We start from the raw sequence: 13974 nt of genomic DNA, 5'->3' as shown, positions 1-13974 counted from the left end.
GAGAAGCTTCCTTTGCTCCCCTCTATAAATATGAGAGGGGCGGTAAGAATAGAGGACATCCGTCAAGTGCTCAATAAGCCTTCTCTTTAGTTTAGAGTTGCCTTGCAAAGGTTAGGGGTAGAAGTAATCAGGAGGGGAGCCGGTCTTCGGCGCTCTTCTGCAAATTGTACCTCTACAAGAGTGAGAGAGTAGTTCAAGCGACGTGTCGGGGTGTCGGCACTCTACTCCCATCTTGTACCTCTATGGATGCTGCTACATTCTTCTGGTTTTAGTAAGTATTCGTGGTTCCTATCTCTAGTATTTTACTTGGTACAGTAGATATTAGTAGTGCTTGTAGTCGAGTGAGATCAGTTCTCTTACATGCGGATTCGTCGCTCTGTATTCATACAGAGTGTTGTAGTTTGCTACGGGGATCCATTAGTAGTTAGACTACAGTAATAATCAATAGTGTAGATGTGGTGTCTAGGCTAGGGGTTATCCTACGATTTGTTAGAGGTAGATCATAGGTAGTGCAGCCCTATTGGTCCTCTGTAATTCTCCACGTTCGGATATAGCATATATCTATTCTTTTCATATTAGTAGTGGATGTATGCTGTCTCTTGATTCAAAAGGCATCAAAAGATGAACTCCTTCAACCCTCGGCAAGAAGAGCTTTACAACATCGGGTTTCTTTATATGCATAAGATGTAGTCATTTTCCTTCGAACCTCAACTAATGACATCAGCATCACATTGGAGATACTGTAGCTTTTTTGCGGAAGCCTCGGGACTTCGAACCAACATCCAAAAAAGCAATGTCCAACCCATACAGTTCTTGGAAGAAGACAGAGCAGTCCTGCTTTCACACCTTGTAACACCCCAGGTGTTAATATTTTGCATTAATCGCCAATCATATGCTTAAACATGATCATTAACATAAACCTTGTCATTAGTGGTAATTGTGCATTCATAATTACATTTTGAATTTCATGTCATCACCTGTCTTCAAATGTAATTATGTTTGTGCAAATTTCTACTAATTACATGTTTGACCAATGTTTTTAAAAAAACATTGTTTATGTTCAAAACCGCAGTTCAAAATCCATCCAAAACATATCTGAACCCTCTTTGAGCTGAGTCTAAAATTAACCATGACTTTCATTTGACTGTTTTATCTCTTAGACCGTTGCTCAAACCAACTTCCGCCCAAAAACAATCTTGAACATCTTGAAATCCTCTGCAACTTTCAGTCGGGCCAATTTTTTAGTTTCAATGAGAAATTTAAAGATTTCACTAGTCAAACTTCATTGGCCCGGTCTTAGCTTTCTCTCTCTTTCTCCTCCACACATTTTCTCCTGTACTTAGCACAGGAGCCGGCATGGAGCCTCGCCATCGGGCCCATGCCCGATCGCCACGCTGCGACCGCCAGGTAGTGCCCCTACCCTAACCCCCAGCCTTATCCCCTCTGGGCGGCCTCGTTCCCCTTCCCCTCCTTTCTTCCACCTCCGGCTCAAACCGAGCCAAGCAGAGCCGATTCCACTACTCGCTCTAGCCAACTCCGGCCGTCGTTCGCTGATCTCTCCCACGAGTGCCCTACCCCATCCGAATCGACCCTTTCCCCGGCCATCAGGAGCTCTGCAGCCAGACCAACTCCGGCCGCCGTCGAGTCCTTCCTCCAGCAACCTCCCTATCGGTTCGAGCCCTCAGTGAGGTCCCCCTCAACGCCCTCATCCTCCCTGGACCCTTCCTCGACCTGTATCAGCCACCCCCTCGCCAGAACAAGCTCTCCCTCGCAGCTTGAGCTTCTGCACCGCCGTCGGCGCCCTACCGACCATCTCTGACCCCGGCTATTGCATCAAATTGGCCCTAGGTGAGCCCCTTGTGCTTCCCCACCCCACCCCACCCCTGCAGCCGACATGCCCTTCCCTTCCCAAAAACCAAGCTCCTGAGCGCCTCCTGTGCACCAAATTTGTGTGAAGGATCTCGTGCAACAATTAAGACAAGTCCAGGGGGTTTTCTGCACTGTCATAGACATATATGAATAGTCTTCTAGGGACCAAATCGTTTAAAGCTTTGCAAATTCATAGAAAATGATAGAAAAAATGCTAAAAATATAAACCAGTTTTGTTAGCTTCGTATTTTTATTCTCTATATGATAGAATCATGAAATGTGTTGTTTGATAACTTTTTCTATGCACTTTTAATTATGCTAGATAAATGCTTTTGTAGCTGATTAATTGCATAAGTGGAGTTAGGAGCATGCTAAAAATATAAAACCAGTTGGGTTAGCCTTGTTTTGACATGTAGTACTTACGAAAAATATTAAACCTATTGTTTGGTTAATGTTTCTGTGATGTATTGTTATAATCATGATTAATGCTTGTTTAAGCTTGTTTGTTTAATATCTGCAGTTTTGATGTCCAAAAATTATGAAATTTATGCAGTAGCCTAGTATTTGCATGTGTATTTCATAGTAAAATTTCCAGGCCCATAATCTGTATGCATGTTTATCGATCTTTCATTGTTCAACTTGTCTTACTAAGGCCAAAATAAATACTTTATGTTATCAATAAACATTGGAAAAATTTTGTTGGATGCTCTATCAATATCTTGTCTTGCTGGTAAATTTTGTTACTAGAACATGCCTGCAAGTTAAGTTTTTGCTTTTGTTTAGTTGCTAGTTATAGCTTCCCCTTAATAGTTGTTGTAAATAATTCTTTACAGTTGCTCCTTCTTGCTTTCTGTTTTTTTCTTAGCTTTGCCTAAACAAGTTAGTAATGCCTTTTAAAGGAATTGAATTTGAATTCTCATATTGCACCACCAAACCATGTTCTTTATGAACTTATTTGTTGTGTTTGCTCAGTAAATGATTGCCAGTCATGTCTTTTTTTTAAATCGCATTGCATCACATTGCATCATCAACACCCATGTAATTATGACCTTATGCTTGCCTTGTATGCCTTTTAAATGCATCATGTGTTGTTGCTTTAAGTTCATGCACTTGTATCGTTGCATATCATCTAGGTACGCTAGATGTGCGACGCGTGGAAGCGGAGGGCAATTTTGGAGCCGAACCACAAGACGGTGTTGGTGCGCGTATCCTGAAGAGAGGACCAGTTGGAGCAACTGAAGACCTGACCCAAGGTCGGAAGGGCCCAAGGCCCTGCTAGTACTAACACTGATTTAGTGTCACCTCAGGCAAGCCCCGGAGCATAACCCTTAATTTCAGTATTCAATGTTATTATTTACATATTATTCATTTATGTTTCTAGGAGTTGATTGGAACCTTAGATGCATGATCCCTAAGTTACCGAGGGTCTATACTAGTATGTGTAGGTCGTTAGTACTGCCATGCTTCATTAGGATTCGGTAGAAGTCGAGTGATTTTCTGTCACTCGCGAGATATAGGTCCTTGTTACTTATGGAAAGGTGCTTGAGAATGAACCATTGAAGAAAGAAAAATGGAGACCGGGCGTAGATGAGTTGGGTTAAGGTATGAAATGGATGGAAAGTAAGACTCCACCTGTGTCGGTTAATGACAGCACTGTTGTCGGCAGTATTGATCGAGGATTGAATAGTACTAACCACATGCCGGATGTAGGAGGTAGTCGAAACTGGTAAGCTATGTGCTGATTTACAATGATACTTTGAATCGTGACCTGCTACTCTAAGCGTGGGATGATGGCGGGTGTTGGATTGTATGTCGCCTTTGGGTTCTCTAGTTCATCGAGAGGGGCCCTTCACCCGGGTTTTGGCAGATATGGTTCAGATGTCGTGGTAATGATATGAACAGTTGACATGTGTGGTCCAGTGTGGCTCGCATGTGTCTTGTGAGTTAGGTCCACCTTGCAAGGTTAAATCAAATCAATTCGCCATGACTCGCAGATATGAGAGACTTGATCTTTTTGTCACATCGTAGTAAGAATTGGGATGAGATCGGAATGCTGAAAATATGAGGATGGTTATCTGGAAAGATTAATGTGATCAACCATGCTTGCTGTAGATGTCCCTGCAAATTTAGTTGTTCTTTGTTACATTAAAACTGGAGTTAAAATATTGAAAGTAAGGATCCACTATTAGTAGTTTTTTTCGCAAAATAACCACAGAGCCAACAAGCTTTGCATGTCTAGGAGTCGGCTAAGTATATACCACTAGTCGGGTAAATCTTGATAAGTATTAGTATACTCAGGGTTTGTTGTTACCATATTTTCAGGTATAACTGCTGATGGTTAGAGTTAATCAGGATTCACATCAGTGGGCTCGATGTGACGTCCTCACGACTTCGTAGATATCGTTGTTTTCAAACTGAGCTTTTATTTAAATCCCACTGCATGTTGAACTCTGATAATTACTTTAAACTTATTTTGTAAAGCTCTGCTTTGTAATTTAAAACTGAAAACTTCTGTCTGCTTGTAATCATCTGTGCTCGTCTTCGCGTGAGACTTTCAGTATTTTTCGATCCTTAATCATCGTAATTTATCGGGCTTGACCCGACAAACTGCCGGATTTACACCGTTTAAAGTGCATTATAACTTGACTAACCATTATGATGATAGTTAGCGCACTTAAACCGGTTTAATTTAGGTGGTTCTGTTACACACCTCCCCTGTCAGACCTGTGTGGCTTTCACACAGATCATGTTGAATGGCTTTCACACAGAACTCGGGAGTTCCTCTTCACCTCACAAGCTTACCAGATCTCAAATTTGACCCATCATCGACAAAATTGCTGACAAGTTGCCATTGTGGAAACTTGACCTACTCACTAAAGCTGGTAGGAAAGTGTTGGTTCAATTCGTTCTCACACCAATGTTGATATATCTAGTTATGGCTTTGGACCTCCCTTCTTGGGCTTTGAAAGCCATTGACAAGATCATAAGAGATTTTTTTTTGGAAGGGAAGAAAGGATGTGAGCGGAGGTCACTGCTTAATTGCTTGGCCCAAAGTTACAAGTCCACCTAATTTAGGTGGATTAGGCATCTCTAACCTCCAGTCTTGTGCTGGCCCTGAGATTGAGATGACTTTGGCTGCAAAAAACTGAATCAGATAAACCTTGGGAATTCTTACCTATCAAAGCTCCACCTGAGGTCAACGCTTTCTTTTCTGAAGTTGTGGTGTCTTTGGTCGGTAATGGCAAGACACTTGCTTCTGGACTGACACATGACTGCTTGGTCAGAGTTTTGAACACTCTTTGTTGCACCTATTTAATGATGTGGCTGCAAGAGCAAAAGGAAGAACAGTTTTTTATGCTTTAAATAATAGGAGATAGGTCTCAGATTTAAAAGGAGCTCTCACAGTAAATGTTTTGCTGGAGTACCTACAGCTTTGGGAGCTCCTCGATAATGTGGAGCTGCAGCCGAACATAGAAGACACACATATTTGACAATTCACCTCTACTGCCCGGTACTCTACAAAATAAACTTATGCAGCTCTTTTTATTAGTTCTACTCATTTCAGTCCATGGTAACGAATTTGGAAAAGCTAGGAACTTAGCAAGTGCATATTCTTTATGTGAACAGCTGCCCATAACAAATGTTGGACGATGATCACCTAGCAAGAAAAGGCCTCCCTTACCCGGCCGTCTGTCCACTTTGTGACCAATCTGCTGTGACACTCGACCACTTGTTGGTTTCATTTGTTTTTTTGGCAAGTCTGGTTCACTATCTTGCAAGGTTTTGGCTTACAGGACCTTGCCTCGCAAGCAGTGGAGCTATCATTTGTTGATTGGTGGGAAAACATAAGCAAGAGGGTTCATGTCAAGGAAAGAAGGGTTTAAACTCCATTATCATCTTAGGAGCTTGGACCCTATGGAACCATCGTCGGTGTGCTTTTGATGGAGCTAATCCTAGTTTACCCAACATCGTTTCAGTTATTAATGAGGAGCGGCTGTAGTGGTCTTTTGCTGGGGCTTGAGGAGTTTCTTTTCTCCTTGCCCAAGCACCTACAGGCATTTAAGCGTGGGGTTCTGTATTCCTGGTCTGGTCAAGTGGTGTCTAAGAGTTTGGTTAGATTCCTTGTCGAGTTGTAAAAAGGGTGGGTTAAAGGCCCTGACATCTGTAACATTTTGGGATTCTTTACAAATCCCCCCCTCTTCTTAATATATTGATGCACAGTTCTCCTGCACGTTCAAAAAAAATAGTGGTCATTAGATGTAATAAGTACGCAATCAATATCTTGATCCCAAATTGATTGAACGGTTATTGTTGCCAATTAGTGGGGCATAATTATAGCAAAAACGGCTAGCGGGGGGCTGCCATCACCTCTATATGAAGTTCCGGAGACATCTAGGAGAAGCTAGCGATGGAACATCCCACGGTCTCTTTCTCCACTTCTCCTTTACACCAAGTGATTTGTGCTGTGGTACTGAGCTACTAGATCTGATGGCTCTTTTCCTTAGCATGCACCGAGAAGGAGGGTGAGCCGTATCTCCGTCCTGTTGCCATAGTGAAACCTGCACAAGGGGCAGCAATAATAAGGTAGGATGGTTTAAATCTGTATTGTGTTTAAAACAAAGAAAAAAATCAAAAGCTACCCTCAGATCAGGTTATAGCAGGTTCACTACTGGAAACTTGAATTTCCCTGAGGGTGGACATACCTACAGAGAATTACAAAAATCCGACAGGGAAAAGGAAAAATAATTTCGCTATGTGTACACCGACAGGGAATAACCGCCAAGGATAAAACGTCAAGGAATTAATAATTTACCTGTCGGTTTTTTTATCCACGGTGCAGTGGCGAAGGTCACTGGTTGGGGGGCTCCCGCCCAGGGTTCAAACCCGGGGTGCCGCATCTAATTAAGCTTTAGGGGTTTCCCTTAAAGTATTTCTATAAAAAAAACAAATTTCCGTTAAGGAAATTTCAAGCCACCAGATCTGGTCTTCATTTTCCTGTTGACAAAAAACCCATAGAAAAATTATTAGCACGCATCGGGAAATTGCAAACTACTAGACCTGGCCATTGTTTCCAAGTCGGCCAATACCCACATGAAAATAAATTGCACCAATAGGGAAAAGTTCTTTCCTTGTCAATACATCCACCCTCTCAGTTCCAACCGGTTCGCGTCCAGTTGGGTTAGTCTATTGCAACCGGTTCGCGTCTAGTTGCAACCGGGTCGGTCTAAGTTTTATCGGAGCCATGACGACCCAAGCTCGAGCGCCTCCGTCCCGCCTCCGGCCGCCAGCAGATCCGGTCTACTCCTTCACCCCTCTCTCGTTCATGTACTAGAACTAGGGAAGAACCTCTATGTATTCGTGTATTCAAGTCAAGAACTTGTTGTTCCCGTACCCGATCTAGTGCACAGACTCGATCTTGGCTAACCCTAGAACTCTAGAATTCAACATGTAGCGTTATTTTAATTTGCATTAGATTCTCAGGGTATGGTACGTTGGAGGAATCTACCAATATTTATGGTCATATTCAGACGGTAGGGAACTCGGAGAATTCTAGTAGTGTTTTAAGAGAGAGGAAAATAAAATAAAATCAATGAACTACCTTCAGAGTAGCTTCTAGGTTCACGTGGTTAGCAGGATTGAATTACAAGTTACTTGCTCCTTTTGGCAAATTCTAATCCTTAGATTGCACTAACAGCAAAGTCCTTATAGTTCCATGCGAAATGGCAATCCTTCCGTACACCATTCGCACTTCTCGTGTAAGATTGTCCATTGGAATCGTACGGTTTCTCTTCAAATACACTTATAGGCCCGTTTGAATCCGAGGACTAATCTTTTATCCTTAAGTTTAGCACGGACTAATTATAACTAAATATGGACTAATTTGCTAATGTATAATTGCATTCATTATGGCTAATTGGTGGTTAGAACCATTAGCCTTGATTAGTCTAGAATAATTAGTCCATATTTAGCCTATTATCAAACATTGGACTAAACTTTAGTCCTATTATAGTCCATCCAAATAGGAGTAACTAATCCTCTTCGTTGTGGGAATTATGTCCCATCCTCTCGCAACACACTATTAGAGCAGCTGCTACAGTACCAGCAGCCAGCCAAACGTATAGGCTGTTAAAAGGTATAAGCCCCATGTAGAAGAATTATGTAGGCATCGCTCCCAAAACCAGAGGATATTCCCGTAATTAATGTTGGAGGTGACAACATCAATATCAATGAAGTAAAATATGACAAAATATATCATTTCATATCATGATTATTATTGGTCTTTTCTATAGTCTTGGCCAAACTTAGAATAACTTGGCTTTAGAAAAACCAGAAATGCTTATATTTGCATTGTGGACGAAGGGAGTACTAGCTAATCAAAGATAAACTCTCTCGTTAGTAGCTCTCACTGCCACTGCTAGAATTGGAAATGTATGAAAGATGACGGTGAACATAATATAATGTCGTCAAAACAGAACACATAAATTAGGATTAATAGGCAAAGGTTCATCATGCAGGTTGGTAAACACAGAAACTGAGGTAAAACTTCAATAAGACTTGCTTGTTAGTGAAAACTTAAAGTAGATGAGACACACTATCACAGTAGTGGGTACATTCAGAACTGACAATTGTGTGCCACTGTTACGCCCTGAGATTTGCAAAAGCCGCATATATTCTGTCCCAAACAGGGTCTAATACAATTACTTTTTGCATGCTATATATGTTGTTGTCTTGCCGTCGACCATGACAGCAGAATCACAGAACCAGTCCAGCACCTAAGCCGTAAGCAAGGAACGAAAGCGGCCAAGCCATGGAGAGTGCAGTTGCTGGCACGACGACCAATGTGCCTGAAGAACGCCGGCTGCCGGAATCCAGGATTAACCATGTCATTGTACTGCGGTGGGCGTTCATTGACAAGGCGATCAGCGGCTTGGGGAAGCTGGCACTCGCTTGGGCCACCACCGTTCTGCTCGGTGGATTCTCCACCCTGATGAAGCAGAAGGACTTCTTGTTCGTTACCATCATCACCTTCTCGGAAGCCACCAGGTTAGGCATACGCACAATTAGTTCATCGATCCTTACATCCATATATGTATGCGTTATTTTTTAAGTGAAACTGTGATTCCTTGATGTGAAAACGTACGTTGTACAGCAATTAGTTTCAGATACACATGTGGGTTGTTTTTGGAGAAATTGGTGTTCTTATTCCTATTTTGCAATGCAGTTCTGATTATACACTCGGTTTCATTAACTTTGTGATTTTGCCCTTACTATTCACAAGTCAACGTGATTTTACCGCTATTCAATGTGATTCTGCCCCTATTTTGACAGTTGACTACGAGCAAGGGGCAAAATTATAAAATTAATAAAAGTAAAGATAAAATCACAATTGTACCGTAAAGTAGGGGGAAAACAAATATTTTTTCTAGAACCACCTATACTATGGTCTGTATAAATCATTATATTTTCAAACCCGTACGTGAACATGCCTATACATAGCATACAACCAGCCGTCTTCAAATAATTGCCACCTCAGACAACAATGCATTCACCAACATACTATTTTGACCATGAACTAATAGTATTAAACACATTCAAAGAAATATAGCAAATGCATAATGGTTTTTTGGTGTTTTTGCCCCTGATTTCAGTGTAATTGTGGTTTTGCCCTTATTTTTTTAACATTGCGATTTTGCCCTTTATTTTGAAACTACGATTGAAGAAGAATCTTACTATACCATTGTAGAGGATTAACTTCAAATATTCAAATTAGACATGATTTAAAGTATAGGCAGTCCATGACTCTCAGCTGCATGTGATTTGCATATGGCTCATGACCATGGAGCATCTATGATATACGTTTAACATGTCTGGCTTAGTTCACCAAAAAGATTGGGAATTGGTTCTTCAGATTTACGATTTACCTAAGCCCCTTCTTTCATTGCTAACTGTATCACTCCTTAAGGTTAAAAAAACAAATATGGGTACTCATAGAATGCTAGAATCTCACTAGTGCTTCAATCTTATCTTGTAGGTGGTATTTAGATTGTTGGAAATATGAGGTAGGATAGGGAATTAAGGTGTGGGTTAAATTTTTTTTTTGGAAACGGGAAATTTTATTTATTTCAAGCACAATACATCAAGGTGATACATGGTCTTGAAATTTTACCGACCTCTGTCTGAACGACACACAGCCTAAACAGAGTTTGATATATATCCTTCCACACTAATGACTGTCAATTCTAAGACTAGACCGCCACCCATGTGCTCGGGCAAAAAAAACTTTGGCCACCTGTGCCAAGAAATGAGAGGCCGCTACAAGCTTGTCCTGCAAAGTATGCTTCTGAAGGATAGACCAAGTACGGAGCCAGTGCGTAGTTGAGTAGATAACCTACAAAAAGGAAAAAATTTTGTTATCGAACACCACAGCATTTCTGCATAGCCAAACAGACCAACACAAAGCTGCCGCGCCCAGAAGTACTGGTGGCTTATAATCTTTAGGAATTTCATTGAGCCATCTCCCAAACATTCTTTGCATATTATAAGATTTTGGTATACCCCAGGCCGCATAGACCGTAGCCCATACCATTCTCGCGAATCGGCAGTCAAAAAACAGATGTTGTATCGTTTCATTTTCATGACAGAAACAATACTGTTTGTTCCCCTGCCAATTACGTTTTGCAAGATTATCCTTTGTAAGAATAAGGCCTCGTCTAAGATACTAGAGAAATATTTTTATCTTGAGTGGGGCTTTTAATTTCCATATTCTCTTATTTAGGTTAGGAATGTTTTGATTGATTAAACCCAGATAATGTGATTTTACCGAAAAAACACCTGTCTGGTCTAAATTCCATTTAAAGTCATCTCTTTCTTGGCTGAGAACGATAGTTGATAGCCGTGAGACAAGATTGTTCCACATCACTAGCTTATTGAAAACTAGATCTTTACGCTAGGAGATGTTCGGGATCTGTGTACTTAGTATATTAGCCACTGTATCCTGCTTCTTCCGGACTATATTATAGAGTTTTGGGTATTGATCGCGTAAAGGACTATTTCTTAACCAAGAATCTTCCTAGAATCTTACTTGAGACCCATCCTTTATAATGAATGTTCCGAATCTTAGAAAAACTCGTTTTACCTTCATCAGGCTCGCCCAGAAAAGTGAATCTCTGCTCTTCCATTGGGCCTGTACCAAAGGCTTAGACCCTGGGTATTTATTGCGTAAGATCTACTGCCAAGTATCATCTGTTGTTAACAGGCGGTATAGCCACTTACTGAGTAAAGCTATGTTCTTTAATTCCAAATTGTGAATCCCTAGTCCCCCTTGATCCTTGGGTTGACACAGGATGTCCCACTTTGCTAGCCGATACTTTCTTTTATGCTCGTCACTTTGCCAAAAAAAATCTAGATCGAAAATAGTCCAGCTTTTTACGAACCCCTTTTGGGATTTCAAAGAAGAACATCATGTACATGGATAAAGCTGCTAAGAATAGAATTAATCAGGGTTAAACGACCTCCAGTTGAAAGGTGTTTACCTTTCCAACTACTGAGACATTTTTCAAACCGTTCTTGGATCTTCAGCCAATCGCTATTAGACAATTTTCTATAATGAATCAGAATACCTAAATATCAGATTGGGAAAGATCCTGGATTACAACCAAATAGTTCCATGTACTGACTTTCGCAATTCTTCGCTTCGCCAAAGCAGAAGATTTCACTCTTATTGAAATTAATTTTGAGGCCCGATAGCTGCTCAAAAGCACAAAGAATAGTCTTCATATTATGAGCCTGCTCCAGGTTATTATCCATAAATAGGATAGTATTATCAGCATATTGTAGGATTGATAGCCCGTCATCTACCAGATGGGGCACCACACCACAAACCAAACCATCTACTTTTGCTCTCTTAATGAAATGTGTGAGCATATTAGCTACTATATTAAAAAGGATGGGTGAGAGTGGGTCTCCTTGCCTTAATCCTTTCTTTGTTTGAAAATATGGATGTAGCGAAAATGGCCTCTCATGCCATATTTCAATATAATGTTTTGGCGATTGATGACACACACAACACTTGGACTAAAATGTGTGTTAAGATGATCATTATCAGGCTTATAGGTCCAAGGGACGAAAAGATACAAAACCCCGAAGAAATCAGGTCAAAAGGACCAAGATAGAGGTAATTTGCACTCACCGGTTAAACCGACGTGAGGCAAATTACACTCACCGGTACAATGGGCTCAGAGGAGACCAAGTCAGCAGAATGCACCGGATGAACCAACTATGAGAAAAATGAAGGCGTCAGTACAATGGACCCAGAAACTGAGGCTAGAGTTTAGCACCGGTTAAACCGACGATGCTCAAAATTGAGCATCGGTGCAGTTGTCCAGAGACTCCATTTTTCGGGGGTTTCTGAGCTTGCACTCACCGGTTAAACTGACGGTGATTTCAAGAGCGTCGGACGATTGATCAAGTAGCCGTTGGAAGACTGTAACGGCTAGAAGAAGGGAAAGTACACTCACTGGTTGAACCGGTGTTGGCAAATCTGGAGCGTCGGTTTAACCGACATTAAGAAATTTTCTCAGCCTTTCCCAACGGCTCTTTTGGGGTGTGTGGGCTATATATACCCCCAACGCCGGGTCATTTGTGTGAGCTGGAGTTGCTGAAAGCTTACTACACTTGAAGAACACTTCCAACCACCATAGAGCTTCATTGTACATCATATAGGCTTAAGCACACTTGTGAGAGTGCTTAGTGCTTGATTAGGCTTAGTTCTTGAGAGAACTAGCTTGAGTAAAAGTCTTGCTGCGGCAAGCATCTTGTGTACTCGTCGTGTGAACATCCGACTTGGTGTGGAGCGGCAACGACACTTTGTGCGGGGAAGGAGACCCCTCTTGGTGAGAAGCTCCAATAGTGAATACGGTGCCGTTGGTGACGCTTCGAGAGAGACGGTGGCGGTGGCCTTGTCTTTGTGACTTGGGGTCACTTAGCCTTTGCTTGCCGGGAGCCTTGGTGGCGAACGCAAGACGGTGATCAAGCGAAGAGACTCAGCATCACACTTGTTCGTGTTGGATAAGTGGCCATGGACGTAGGGGGGACATGGTGTCCTAACCGAACCACGTTAAATCGTGTGTCTTGGTGTCTTCACGGGAGTTTGCATATTCTCTCCCTTACCTCTTTACTTACCGTATTACGTTTCCGCATTTACTCAATCTTGCGTACCTTTACTTTCCTAGTTAGTTTGATTAGGATTGGCTATAGGTTGCAAGTCTTTTAGGGGTAAGTAGAGAGTAGCATAGATAAACCTTAGTCATAACTAGTATGTGTAGGACGTGTTAGGTTTATCTCATGCAAATAGATTGAGCCCTAGGATAGAAAGTGATTAGCGACCCTATTCACCCCCTCCCCCTCTAGGGTCGGACACCCCGGTGATCCTTACAATTGGTATCAAAGCCTGGTCTCATACCTCTTACGAGGTTTAGCCAATTCCATTGGTAAATTTGTGAGAAAGCTCGTAGGAAACCCGTCGACTTCACCGTCGAGTGAGTATCATGTCCGGGATAGGGATGAGTACCGATAGGGCTCCGTTTTTCAATGGCATGAGTTTTCCACGATGGAAAGTGCTTATGGAAGCACATCTCAAAGCCCGTGGGCTTGATGTTTGGCGTGTCACCGAATTAGGCATGAAAAATGAGAATAAGGCCGAGAGACAATATGATGCCATTGCAAAATCAATTCTATTGTTCTCGTTATGTGATAGTGTGTTTAATTGTGTTTTTGCTAATGAAAATGCTCATAAGCTATGGAAGCAAATTGTCGAGAATCATGAGGGCACAAAGGATGTTGCCAATCAAAAATATCATATTCTCGGCGAGGAGCTTAGTAGCTTTAAGCAACTTCCCAATGAAAATGCTCATGACATGTACTCACGATTAAACACTCTTGTCAATGAAATTAATGCCTTAGGTCTCAATCAAGTTAAAGATGAGGAAATTAACCGCAAGATTCTCCGAAGCCTTCGCAAGCCCGACTACGACATCATCAACACACGCTTGCAAAAAGAAGACTTGGTCAAGCTTACACCCAACCAAGTCATCAATCAAATCATTG

The sequence above is a fragment of the Panicum virgatum genome, chromosome 7K (genome assembly GCF_016808335.1).
Source record: "Panicum virgatum strain AP13 chromosome 7K, P.virgatum_v5, whole genome shotgun sequence".
Taxonomy (NCBI): Eukaryota; Viridiplantae; Streptophyta; class Magnoliopsida; order Poales; family Poaceae; genus Panicum; species Panicum virgatum.
Note: the sequence above shows the minus strand (reverse complement) of the source record.